The 13,878-nt window shown below is 49.9% G+C and overlaps 1 protein-coding gene across 1 annotated transcript in view; it reads left to right on the top strand.

The window, feature by feature from the left end:
- NEK11 (NIMA-related kinase 11) overlaps positions 1–13,878 on the top strand; it is a 189,685-nt gene that overhangs the window by 175,337 nt on the left and 470 nt on the right. The gene's annotated exons all lie outside the window — the stretch shown is intronic.

The raw sequence follows: 13,878 nt of genomic DNA, 5'->3' as shown, positions 1-13,878 counted from the left end.
GTGGGGTCATCTCACCAGGTCAGTGACGGCCCTGGGGCATGTGGGGTCATCTCACCAGGTCAGTGACAGCCCTGGGGCATGTGGGGTCCATTCCATTAGGTCCATTAGGTCCCTTAGGTCAGTGACAGCCCTGGGACCTGGAGGGTCTGTCCCACCAGGTCAGTTATGGCTACACGTATTGCACAGTGGCTGCAGTCCCATTACCCAGCGGGTTTTCTTGTCTGTATCTTGGTGCAATCACATCTCCACGTTTGTTTCCCTGTACTGCTGAGTGAATGGGAACCCTTAACCGGTTATCAGGGAGCAGAAATCATTTGCACCAGGGAACCCCCCAAAGGCCTGCCTCAGTGGGGCCTCGAACCAGCGGCTCCTGGGAGAAGGATGGACAGTCTCCTCCCATGTGATTTTCAGCCTTGGGAAACCTGGGGGTGGGTCTGCTTTGAGTTGGCCCCAACTTGATGACCATGGTTACTTACATGACCAATACGAGTTGTACTTGACTAGACAGCACCTAACAAGTGTGCCAGCGACCTTGGAAATTAATTCAGGTCTTTGTCACTGCTGCTCTGCTCCAGCTTTTTTTTTTTTGCCTTTGACATTTTTTTTAAATTAAATCTTACTGTGTTAAAATATGCAACAAAAAAGTTGGCATTTTGAACACATTACACGTACGATTCGGTGGCATTAGTGGTACTTGCCATGCTGTGCAATGGTGGCTGCTGGAAACAGGTCCAGGCATTTCCATCAGCCGGCACAGCTGGTCAGTGCACCTGACGTGGGGGCTCCCCATTTCCTCACACCCCCTCTAGTTTCCAGCTCTGGTGGCCTCACCCAGCCCAAAGGCTGGAATCCACCAACTCTGTCAGGACAAGGTCCCTGTGCACCTTCCAGCCCCTGAAAGATGCCTGGAGGCCAGATGCCCTGAGGTCAGACGCCCAGAGGTCAGACGCCCAGAGGCCAGACGCCCAGAGGCCAGACGCCCAGAGGTCAGACGCCCAGAGGTCAGCTAGGAGTCATTTCTGACTTCAGCAACACATATCTATACCTATATCCATGTCACGTATCTAGAAGAGCCTCGGCCTCGGCCTGTTCTCCTGTTCTGTGTGAGGAGGGGGTACAGTCTATTTCCTTTGGCCTTTCTTATTTCACTCAGCATATTTCTCGAGTTCCATGATGCAGCATGACGTCGTTCCTCTTTCTGGCCGAGTAATAGCCCACTGTGTGGACGTACCACCTTTGTTGTATGTATTCATTTGTTGATGGACACAGTCCACTCCGCTGTTGTCTGGCTGTTCTAACCACGGGAAGCCCAGCATGGCATTGTCCTTTAGCATCCTCTTGGCTGTCTCTCGACAGAAGCCCATCACAAGGCCTTTCCTGGTGGTGCCCCAGGGTGGATTTGAACCTCCAGCCTTCAGATAAGCAGCAGACTCTTCTGATGGACACCGTGCTCTGTTCTTGTTCTCAGGTCATCATCTTAAGCATGGGCCAGCCGCTTAGAGGATGCAGACTCTGTACCGAGAGGCTGAGCCGCGCACGCAGGGCCACAGCTGGGCTCCAGGCGTGGCTCCGTAGCGCGGACATGGTGTGTGGGCTTTTACGTGATTTCTCTGAACTGAAGGGTGTTTAATGTCTGTATATTGACAGCATCTCATTTACTCAGTCCAAGTCTTTGTAATATATATATATATATATATATATATATATTAATGTGTGTGTGTGTATATATAAACGTGTGTGTGTGTGTGTATAATACACAGAGCTTACTGTTTTAGGATTTCCATGGTGCTGTGTGAATAAAGACCATTCTCTCTCCCTGACTGGAAACAGACGAGGCAGTGGCCCTGTGCTGCTCCGCGCTCGGGTCTCAGTGAGCAGGGCTTAGTTATGTCTACACACTCCCTCTCTTTAATCAAAGGTCAGGGTCAGGCAACATTTCCAGGGAACTGCTAATTGAAACCAGCATTTCAATTTCCAAACAACAGCAAAAGCTTGTCTGTAAAGCAGACTTGACAATGGCAAACAAGGGCTCCTTATACCAAGAGACTGGTTCTAAATTTAAACATGCGGTATGAGAGTGTGTGGCAAGCGCTGACTCGGCTCTCTGCAGGTCTGCAGTCAGCCGATGTGCTTTTCCTGAGAGTGTGTTAGGGTGAGGGGTCCTGCAGAGTGGTGAGCCCACAGCACATGAGATGCCTGCAGTCTGCAGATACCTGACAAAGCAGCATGGGAGACCTGGAAGTGAATGCAAGACCCAGGGTCAAGGGCAAGTGTGAGGTCAGCCCCCAGGAGGTCCAGGGGAAGGACTCATCCCGTATTATGCCACACCCCTTGCTGTTGTCATCTCTGATAACTCCGTGTGTCAGGACAGGCTGAGCGCCGTGGACTGCTCAGGGCCGATGCTGTTGGGAGTGGACCGCCTGACCTGTCTGCATAGTGGATGTCAGCTGCCACCTTTCTACTGGCTGCCAAGCCCTTTGACGGCTTTCACTGGCCACGATCTGATCTACTCACAGCTTAGACGGCCCCTTCCGCCTCTCAGGGGCCTGTAAGTTCTGCATGTTTTCTGTCCCAGGATTGGGGACACGGAGGCCTGGCAAGAGACCAGCCACATGCCTGGACGCAGAATGTCAGCCAGCTTGGCCCAGGATTCGGCTACATGGACCCAAATCCTAATCCCAGGGTTGTCCAAAGTCCTTCCTAAGACCTGTGTCGGAAGCTCCAGTGGCCTAGGCCGTGGGGACTTGTGCTGGGACCCCAAGGTCACTGCTGTCTGACCCTTCAAATCCACCAGCAGCTCCAAGAAGGAAGAATGAGCCATGTCTCATGTGATGATGTTGTTGTTGTGTACCACTGAGTTGGAGCATAACTGAGCCCCCAGTGGGTTTTCAGAGGCTCCAGGTCACATGAGAGGAGACTGCTCATCCTTCTCCCACAGAGCAGCTGGCGGATTCGAACTGCGGGCCTTTGGGTTGGCAGCGCACCTTCTTACCACTAGGTGACTTCCAGCCTCTGAAACCCACAGAGGGCAGCTGTGACCTACCGTGGGGACGTCCGGCCTGGTGGCAGTGAGGCTGAGGACTCCGGTAGATTCCTGGTCATCTCTGTCGCCTGGCCCTCGTGTTGGCATATTGATGCAGGCGGAAACCTGACCTCTTGCTGTGTGCTCCCTAAAACCCGTTACCCACAGGAAGACCCTCGACAAGGTGGATCCACCGAGGGTGGGCGAGGCTGGGCTCACTGGGCTCACTCACGCTCAGCAGTGCTGGGCGGACAGCTCAGCGCAAGGCGGGTCGTCCTGTTGGGGGGAGGTCTGTGTGAGCTGCGCTGGTGCAAACCCCTCACTCCACCACCTGTCCGATCTGTGAAGGCCCCTGGGTCCATGTGAGGGTCTGGAAGCTGGGGACAGACACGTGGACACGCTCCACCTTGCCGTCAGGCACCTCCGTCCTTCCAGCCTTCACCTCCCTCCGCTGGGAAGGCTGCTGGGAAGGTGGCTCGGGGTGGGGGTGGGGTGGGGGAAATGTGCATGGGACTGCTTTCCGTGCCTTGAGGCCTCTGGTGCGTTGCTGGCACAGCTTATCCAGGGGCCGTGGGGTGCTGCCCGGATCCCACTTGCTTCCCTACTGGCCGGCACCCCCACCTCACTCCAGTGTTCGGCTGACGCTTGCTTTCCGCCTTTTTAAAAACAAAGCAGCCTAGTTCCCATGCAGAGTTCACAGCCAGTCCTCCATTCCTGGGCATTTGGTAACACCCTCCTAAGGATTCTACAAGTCTCTTGTTACGTGCTGTCCAGTGCGGTTCCCGGCGGCCCTTTGGACAGCAGCCCTGAGCCCTGTCCTTCGTCACCTCTGACACTCTGGTGTGAGATGTGAATCCTGATTCCGCTTTCTGCAGTTTTTACCAGCACCATTTGTTGAGGAAGTTGTAATTTCCCCATTTTATAGATTTTGTTTCCTTGTCAAATATCAATTGATCATAGTAGATGGGTTCATTTTGGGGATCTCAGTTTTGTTCCATTGGTCTATGTGTCTGTCATTGTACCAGTACCATGCTGTTCTGGTATTATTACAGATATATAGTAGGTTTTGAGATGAGGGAGTGCTATATCTCCCACTTAACTTTTTTTTTTCAAAAGTACTTTGCTTATTTGGGGTCTCTTTCCTCTCCAAATAAACTTACCAATCACCTTTCCTATCTCTTTGAATAATGAATTTAGTATCTGTATTGGGATTTCATTAAACATGTAGATTGCTTTTGGATAGGAAGACACATCCATAAAGGAACATTTTTCCATTTATTTATGTCTTTAGTTGTTTTCTTGCAGAAGTGTTCTGTGGTTTTCTTTGTAAAGTTCTTTTTGTGTCTCTAGTTAGGTTCTTCCTAAGTATTTCAGTTTGTGCTTGGCTGTTGTAAATGGTGTTACTTTCTTAGTTTCCTTTTCTGTGTTTTCTTTGTTACTGTAGAGGAATCCCACTGACTTGTAGATATTGCTCTTACATCCTGCCACTCTACTAAATTTGCTCACTGGCTCTAACAGGTTTTTCTGTTGAGCCCTTGGTTTTTCTGTATACACTATGTCATCTGCATAGAGCAGCAGTTTCACCGCCTCTTTGCTGTAGGCCAGGTTTTAAAGTGTACTCTTCTTTTGAAAGACATCTAGTCAGTGGCTGAGGAACTCCATGCCCGTAACTCAAAGGCAGAACCAAAGGGGGCGGTTCAAATCCACCTGCAGCTCCTCCACTCACTAGTGAACTTCCTGATTCACGTGTTGTTGTTGTTGTTGTTGTTGTTGATAGCCTTTGAGTCAAGCACGACTCATAGCGACCCTGTGAACAAAAGGCCTGAAACCCTTCTACAACTATCGACATTTATCAATGTTCACAGTTTACAGAAGCATGTTGTTTAGGAAGTGGATGCCACTCCTGCTTCCAAACCTGTCATAGAATGTTATTGTTGTTATGTGCAGTTGAGTCACCTGCGATGTATAATAATGACCTTATGTACAGCAGCTCTGAACCCTTCCCTGTCCTGAGCCAGTCTCACTAACTCTGAAACACCAAACCTCATTGCTCCAGTTACTGTATCAATCCATCTCATCTAGGGTATTCCTCTCCTGAGCTGTCCCTCAATCCTTCTGAGCATGATGTCCTTCTCCAAGGACTGATCTCTCCTGCCACGTGCCCACAGTAAGAGTAACAGACCTAGTTGTTTTCTTGGCAGTCCATGGTATGTTCAAGACTCTTCTCCAGCACCACAACTCGAAGGCATCTGTTCTTCTGTCATCCTTAGTCATTGTCCAGCTCTCTGAAGCATAACAAGTAATTGAGAAGACCATGGACTAGATTAGGCTCACCTTTGTATCTAGACTGACATCATTGCTCTTCAGCACTCTGGAGAGGTCCCTGTCAGCAGATTTCCCCAATGCAGTTAGTCTTTTCATTTCCTGACTGCTGGTGTTACATAGTGACTATATAATTTCTTGTTCAAGCCAGGATACATGGGTGAATGGAACGTTGGTGAGGGTCCTTCCTTTCAGGTGTGTATGGGGGTGGTCTCAGGTAAATGGAGACACATAGTCATTCTTACGATGGGCAGATTGTGATGTCAGATCTGATGTCATTCTGGTCTGGAGTGCTGAACCTCATCAGGTTAGATCACTCCCTCCCTCATAGCGTCAAGTCTGACCCAACTCATAGCTGACCTCCAGTGGTTTTCCAAGGCCATACATCACCTGGGAGGTGGTTTCCTCTTCCTGCTGGTGGATCCAAATGTCCAGAGAGGTATCACTTTTGTGTCAGCAGTGCGCCTCCCTATGGATGATGCTGCTTGTAAAATTCACTTGTATCTACGAAAATCTGTTGTTCGAAATTATGTCCCCAAAGATACACTGAAGTCCTCAGCCCTGTACCCATGATCTTCACATTGTTGGGGTCTTCGGAGATGTTAGTAGGTATTATGAGGTCATACGGGAATAGTTGTTATGTTGCTACGTATCATCAAGTTGAGTATGACTCATAATGACCCTGTGAGCCACAGATCTGAGCCCTGCCCTGTCCTGTGCCGTCCTCACCGTGTTGGACACGTACCCATTGCTGCTGTCACTGTGTCAGTCCATCTGGTTCAGGGTCTTTGTCTTTTTGTTCAACAGCTAGTGCTCCTTGGAGGCAAGTATAACAAAGCTTCGTTCCACAAACTTTGGGCATGTTGTTAAAAGAAGCTCTTCCTACTGGAATAGGGCAGCTTGTAACACAGTGTGAGTGAGCTTATAGAAGAGGCCAGAGACGGGGAGACAGCCAGTGAACACGGTGTGATAGAAACGGGGGGAGATCCAGTGTAACACAGTGTGAGTGAGCTTATAGAAGACGCCAGAGACAGGGGGTAACATGGTGTGACAGAGATGGGGGTCAGCCAGCGTAACACAGTGTGACAGAGATGGGGGGAGAGCCAGTGTAACACAGTCTGAGTGAGCTTATAGAAGAGGCCAGAGATGGGGGGGGGTCAGCCAGCATAACACAGAATGAGAGATGGGGACAGCCAGCGTAACACGGTGTGACAGAGATGGGGGGACATCCAGTGTAACACGGTGTGGGTGAGCTTACAGGGGGTAACATGGTGTGACAGAGATGGGGGTCAGCCAGTGTAACACGGTGTGAGAGATGGGGGGACAGCCAGTGTAACACGGTGTGGGTGAGCTTATAGAAGAGGCCAGAGACGGGGGGGTAACATGGTGTGACAGAGATGGGGGTCAGCCAGTGTAACACAGTCTGAGTGAGCTTATAGAAGAGGCCAGAGATGGGGGGGTCAGCCAGTGTAACACAGTGTGAGAGATGGGGACAGCCAGCGTAACACGGTGTGACAGAGATGGGGGGACAGCCAATGTAACATGGTGTGAGTGAGTTATAGAAGAGACCAGAGATGGGGGGCAGCCAAGTCAGGATGCATCTGTGCCTGGGAGCTTGTGGAGCTACTAGAAGTGGGGAACCGTCTTCCCATAGACACTGAGAGGGAATACGGCCCGGCCAGCACCCTGATTTTGGACTTCTAGCCACTGCAGCTGTGAAACAGTAGACTCCTGTTGGTTTAATTGCCTCCTGCTCTGTGGTATTCTGGTCTAGAAGACCTAGGAATTTAGTACACTCGTGGTTTTCCAATCATAACAATACATCTTTACTCTGTGAAGGTCTTCCAAACAGAATTATGTTCTCATTTCCTTCTCTTTGAGATTTCTTTTCATTTTCCTCTGCGAGCCCAATTATGCCTGTTGTGTCTGATTAGGAAATTCATTTTATCCTCAGATCTTGGCTTCTGCTTCAGCAGAGTTGACAGCAAAATTGACTTTTGAAAAATGGGGTTTAAGTTGTAATTTAGCAGGAAGCATCTCAGATAGAGGCTCATTTCTTGGTGCATTATTAAACGGGCTTGAGACAATAAAACAGGACACAAGGTGTGATTTTATGCTTGTCCCTCTGTCCACCCCAGTGGCATCTGGTTTAGGGTCTACCGGGTTTTGCAGATCAGCACTCAACACCGAGCAAAGCCCTGCAGAGAATGGGTTCTCAGCACCAGTTTCTACATCTGTAAAATGAAGGTCTTCCATTGGCCAACTCATAATGATCTTACAGGGCTTTTCCTTACGATCCTAGAATACTGAGAAGACACTGTAATATCAGTATGTTGTTGTTATGTACCATCGAATCGGAACCGACCCATAGCTGACCCTCTAGCGGGTTTTCAAAGACAATCACACAGGAGGAGATTGACCATCCTTCTCCCATGGACCAGCTGGTGGCCTTGAACCGTGTGCCTTCGGGATCTGTATGCTGAACAAAAGGACTGTATTGTTCTTGTTGTAGGTTGTTGTGAGGGGCTGTCGAGTGGCTCACAGGGACCTGTGGGCGGCAGCTCTGACCTTGCCCGGTCCTGCTCCATCCTCTGCACCCTCTCTGATAAGCTCCAGCCCATTGTTACTGGGACACTGTGTCCATCCGTCCTGTTGGGGGTCTTCCTCTCTCTCTCTGTCCCACCCCCTTTCCCATCATGGTATCTTTTCCCAATAACTGACCCCTCCTGACAGCATGCCCACAGCATGTGAGATGACCTTTCCCTCCTGACCTCTAAAGAGCACGCTGATGGCATGTCCTCCAGAACAGACCTAGTTGTCTGGGGTTTTTGCAGTTCATGGGATATTCCACACTCCTCTCCAATGCCACAGTTCAAAGATACCAGTTCTTTTTCAGTCAACCTTATACGTTATCCATCTTCCAGATGCGTAGGAAGCAACTGAAAAAACTGTGGCTTGGATCAGGCACGTTTCAGTCTTTGCACAGATGCCCGTGCTCTTCAGCACTTTATTGCCTTTGGTCATAGCTCTCTGGTTTGGGGGGTTGGTTATGCCATAAGTATAAGCAATAAAATTGAGAGACAAGACCAGAGTCCACCGCCACTGCGTGAGTCCTGACCGCCGAACCCTCACCACATTCTGGGACTGTAAAGCCATAGGAAGGAACTGCCTCATCCTTCTCCTAAGGCTTGTGGGTTTGAACAGAGGACCTTTCAGTTAGCAGCCCGACTAACTGCCTTAGAGCAGAAAGGAGAAAATCAAAATGGGTATCAGAAGAGACTGAGAAAATTGCTTTAGATAATCAAGAAGCTAAAACAGAAGGAAGAAATGCCGAAGTAAAAAAGCCAAACAGCAGATCTCAAAGGACAGCTTGAGAAGATAAAGCAAAATATTGTAACGAAATGTGAAAAGATCTCGAGGCAGAGAATAAAAAGGAAAACACTTGCTAGGAATTTCTTAAGCTGAAAGTACTGGGAAAAAAAATTCAACGTTTGAGTTGCAACACTGAGGGATGCTGTGAGGAAAATCTTGAATGATCCAGGAAGCATCCAGAGATGGAAGGAATACACAGGGTCACTGTATCGAAAAGAATTAGTTGATAGGGGAAAATTTCAGGAAGTATGTTATAAACAAATGCCAATGATAATGAAGGATGAAGTTCAAATGGCACAGAAGGCATTGGCAAAAAATCAGACCATAGAAATTGATGGAATACCAATTGACATGTTTCAACTACACATACAGCCCTGGAAGTGTTCACCATCTAGTCAAGGAAAGTCAGAAGACAACGGCCTGGCCAACTGACTGGAAGAGGTCCGTACTTGTCCCCATTCCCAAGAAAGGTGACCCAACAGGATGTAGAAATTTTAAACGTTATCATTAATATCACACATAAGCAAAATATTGCTGAAGATCATCTAAAAACAACTAGAACAATGTATTGAGAGGAACTATCACAAGTTCAAACAAGGTTTAAAAGATTCCATGGCACCAGGAATATCATAGCTGATGTCAGATGGATCCTGGCTGTAAGCAGAGAATATTAGAAAAATGTCTATTTGTATTTTCTTGACTATGCATAGGCCCTTGACTGTGTGGATCATAAAAATTTATGGCTAACATTGAGAATGGGAATCCCAGAATACATACTTGTACCCATGAGAAACCTATACCTAGATCTAGAAGCTGTTTCTGAACAGAGTAAGGGAACACGGCATGGTTTTAGCTCGAAGGGTGTGTGTCAAGGTTGTATCCTTGCCCTACACCTATTCAGTCTGTATGCTGAACAAATCATTCATGAGGTTGGACTCTACGAGGAGGAATGTGGCATCAGGTTTGGAGCAAAACTCCCCAACAACCTGTGTTACGCAGATGGCACAGCCCTGCTTGCTGAAATTGAGAAAGGCGTGAAACGCAGGCTGCGGAAGATCAAGGACTCCAGCCTCCCGTATGGCTCACGTCTCAACACCGAGAAGACGGAGGTTCTCACCACAGGACCCGAAGTCACCCTCACGTGATTTCACTTCACAATGATGGCATCTCACTTGGATCAACAGGCGGCACCCTTGGTACCAGCAGCCAGGGAACCAGGAGACGTATTGCATGGGGCAGGTCTGCTGTCAGGGACCTCTCCAAAGTACTGAAGAGGAAGGAGGTCAGTTTGAGGACTAAGGGGCACCTGGTTCAGGCCATGGTCCTCTCAGTCACCTGCTGTGCAACAGAAAGCTAGACGATGAATACAGGTGACAGAAGAAGAATCGGTGCCTTTGGACTGTGGTGTTGGAGAAGAGTGCTGAAGATCCCATGGACTATGGACTCCTTGGAGGCGAGGATGGACGGAGAAGCTTCATCTCTCATACCTAGGACATGTAGCTCAGTGAGGCTATTCCTTGGAAAAGGACCTCATACAAAGGAAAAGAAAACCCCAAAAGAGATGGCTTGATGCTGTGACTACAGCCATGGATCCAGGTGTATCCGAGGTCATGGGGATGGTACAGGACGCGACAGGTTCCGGCCTGTTGTTCGTAGCATCGCTATCAGTCGTACTATTCACTGGCGTCTAAGAACAACCACCACCTCAGAGAGTGTACAGGAGACACGGCAGGTGAGTGCAGCCTGCCGTTCTGACCCGGCCCTTTTGTTCCTGTGCTGTTAGGGACACACGGTGGATCTGAGGTTAGACGACAGCTGCGTGTCAGTGGAAACCTCCCGGTAGGAAAGTGTCTTTGTTGTAGGAAATAGAAGCGTGTGGGAGGGTGTAGAAAGAATATCAGGTCAGCGGCTTCTTCTCAGATGACTCGGGAAAACCAGAGTGCTTTCTGTACTGTCCCTGTAATGAATCTGTAATTGTGAGATTGTTTCATAATTTGAAAAGAATTTAAAAGGGAGGAAGGGCCTTTTTGCTGGAAATCCCTGTAGAACTAAGGAAGCAGCTGCGACCTTCATCTGTAGGTTTGCAGAGAGAGAAACAATTTGAGGAGAACAAAGCAGTCAGTCATTAATGGGGAAAATTAAAAAACAGAACAGGACTGGTCGCCGTCCACTTCTGACCATGACGACCCCCTCCGGTGTCAGGATACCATGTGCCCTGTGGGGGCTTGGTTTGGTTTGGTTTGAATTATGGTTTGAGTGAACGTTTACAGATGGACTTATTTTCGCATTCATGTGTTCACGCCCAGTGACCCGGACCCCTCTCCCTCCCTGTGTTTCCCGTCCCCAGCCAGCCTTTCCCAGCCCTTCCTGCCTTCTGGTGTTCATTCTGGGTCGGAGGCCGCCTGTTCTGTCTTGTGGGGCTGGTTGTCCTTTGCTGGTGTCCCTGACCACCTCACCCGCTTGTCCCAGCTGTTGTTTGCTGGGAGGCCACTTCTCAGGGACGACCCCGCTGCAGGTTTGAAGGGTGCCTGAGGGCCGTCTGTCCACAGGCTGGTCTTTCCTAGCTGGTCACCGTTCACCTCCATGTGTGCAGAGGAACAGCTGACGCTAGAGCACCCACATCAGTAACAGAACAAGGTGTTTGCAAAGGCGGGGCAGCACCCGAGGTAAGCAGGTGGACCTGGGAGCTGAGAAGGAGATCGCAGGAGGCGAGCAGAGGGGAGAGGAGGCTCGGCTTGGCATTGGAGTGGCCGCTGAAAACACCCTACTTTTAAAGTGCATGGTGCTCACAGGAGAGCCGCACAAGGAGAGGGTCACTGAGGTGCGTGCCCGCAGCGTGCACGGTGTGTGCATGAAATGCAGCCGCCTGCGCCCCGGAGCATCTGAGCACTTCCCCAGCCTGTGTCCCCGCGCCATATCTGTGAGGGCAGGCGACCGGGATCTGCCCGCCTCCTCCCAGTCTCGGTGGGTGTGTGACCTTGGCCCTGGAGGTGACACATTAGCACTGGGAGATACCTGCCGTGGCTGAATGCCATGAGTCGACTCAGGTGACGGGAAGGCCCAGCCCCCCAGGGTGCCCCGGCCCAAAGGCGCTCGGCTGTCACCCAGAGATTGGTGGGGGGCCAGCTGCAGCCCCACGAGGGAAGGACGTGGTGACCAGCCCTGTGCCCACTGCCATCGGGCCAGGTCTGAGTCACAGTGACCCTGCATGATGGGCCCAGGCCCAGCACTCCCATGGCCATCTGTCTTCAAGGGTTTGGATGTCCACGTCTCCCTCCACAGTGTGCCAGGTGCCCCCAGGCCTCCTCCCGTGAAGATTCCAGGTTCCCCAAGTTCAGGGCCTCTGGCTGACGCAGCTCCTGTCCTCCAGGCGGCCAGGGTGGAGGCAGTTCCCCGAGCGGACTGGCCACCTCCTTCTGAGCGGCCGGAGTCACACGCCCCTCTGATGAGCAGCGGGTCATTTGTTCACGGTCTCGCCGTGGGAACTCCACGGGGAAGTCCTGCCGTGTCCTCTGGGGTCCCTGCAAGTCAGAAACGACTGTCACACACGACTGTTACAGGAGCAGCTGGCCAGATTCTTCTGGAAGTTCTTATCATTAAAAAATGTTAATTTTTTTAATTGAGTTTCCAACTCAATTCCAACTCAGTTCTTTTCTCTCTGATCAAAAGAAAACTTTAAATACTTCTTTGAATTCGACCTGGACAGAGAGCACTGGCCTTCCTTCTTAAACCTTAGAGAGCCCGCTTGAAAAGAATTCTCAGTTTCAGGAATCCTAACCTGCTCAAGTGCGTCATTGTACAAACATCACCTCACATTGTCTGAGTGGCAGGATGGATTTGCACGTCAGGATCACAGTCCACTTCTCTGTGAGCCTAGGGTGAGCTTGCTGAGGGCGTGTTGAGTTCTTCTGTGACGCACAATTTATCGAGAATATGTCTTTAGGTTTGAAAATAGCTAAGTAGAGGGAGCTCTGGTGGCCTACTGGCAAGAAGCTGCGCTGCAATCCCAAAGGCGCGTGGTTCGGATCCTCCAGATGCTTCCCGGGAGGAGGGGCCAGTCGGGTCTGATTCAATGGTACACAACAAGAAAGAAAGGGGCGGGGGGGGGTGGATAGGCAAGTAGAGAAGGATTCCGGGAAATTGGTATTAAAAGGAGGAAGGGTAAAATATGGTTACACGGTGGCCACTGGACTGAAGGTTGTAAAACAGTCTGTATGAGTGATTGAATGAAAAATCTGTTTGCTTTGTAAACTCTATAAACTCAAGTCACAAATTTCAAAGGAAAAGAATTCCATTTTGCCTCAAGGTAACAGGGTTAGCTCCAGATTGTTTTTGGTGAGGCATCCTGGCAGTTTTTCTGCGTTTTGTTTTTTTCCTCATTCATTCGATGTTCGCCTTCAGTGCCCGGTGTGGTCTGTGTGTTTCCTGTGAACACCACCCAGCTGGCTTTGGGTTTGCAACCTGTGAACTTACTCCAACTCTTGTTTAGTGTTGTATGAACCATGGGAAGGGTGGCTGGGTCCCAAAACTAATGGCTTTTTGAGTACCATTGGCTTTAAAGGGTGGCCAGTGATTCCTTCCTTTCAAAGACCACCCCCCACACACACACACCTGGCAGGGACCACAGTAAGGGAATCCCTGTTTACAGAAAGGGCCCTGGAAGTCGCAGAGCCCACTGAAGTGCCAAATGCCACCCTCAACCCCCGCCTAGCTGCCTTCCTCTGCAAGGGACTCTTCCATGTGTGCAGACTCTGAGATTGTCGTCTGGGAGAACAGGTATAAAATCCATCCAGATACAGAAACATCGTAGGGTCCCCAAATCAGGCCTGAGGGATAATCCGTGTGCTTGCGTCATGATTTTACTAAAAAAGGCTCGTGTTCTCTCCCTCCCCCTCTCCCTCTCTTATCCCTAGCTTTATTTTTTGTTGCTGCACTCAGCACCCTCTCTTTTAGTATCTAGTTCTTCATCTGTTTCTTCTCTACCTTAGAAGGCAAACTCTGGAGCTCTTGTGGCTTTGTGGCAAGAAGTGGCACTGCAATCCCAAAGGTGCGTGGTTCAAATCCACCAAATGTTCCACTGGAGAAGGAGGGGCAATCTCCCCCTGTGCCAGCTGGAATCAATTTGACAGCACACAGCAAGTAATTTAAAAAAAAAGGAGGAG

This window comes from Elephantulus edwardii, unplaced genomic scaffold, assembly GCF_000299155.1.
Source record: "Elephantulus edwardii isolate Elephantulus edwardi_28Jun2011 unplaced genomic scaffold, EleEdw1.0 scaffold00027, whole genome shotgun sequence".
NCBI classification, from domain to species: domain Eukaryota; kingdom Metazoa; phylum Chordata; class Mammalia; order Macroscelidea; family Macroscelididae; genus Elephantulus; species Elephantulus edwardii.
The sequence above is the reverse complement of the archived record's forward strand: the minus strand, read 5'-3'. Positions and strand labels throughout refer to the sequence as shown.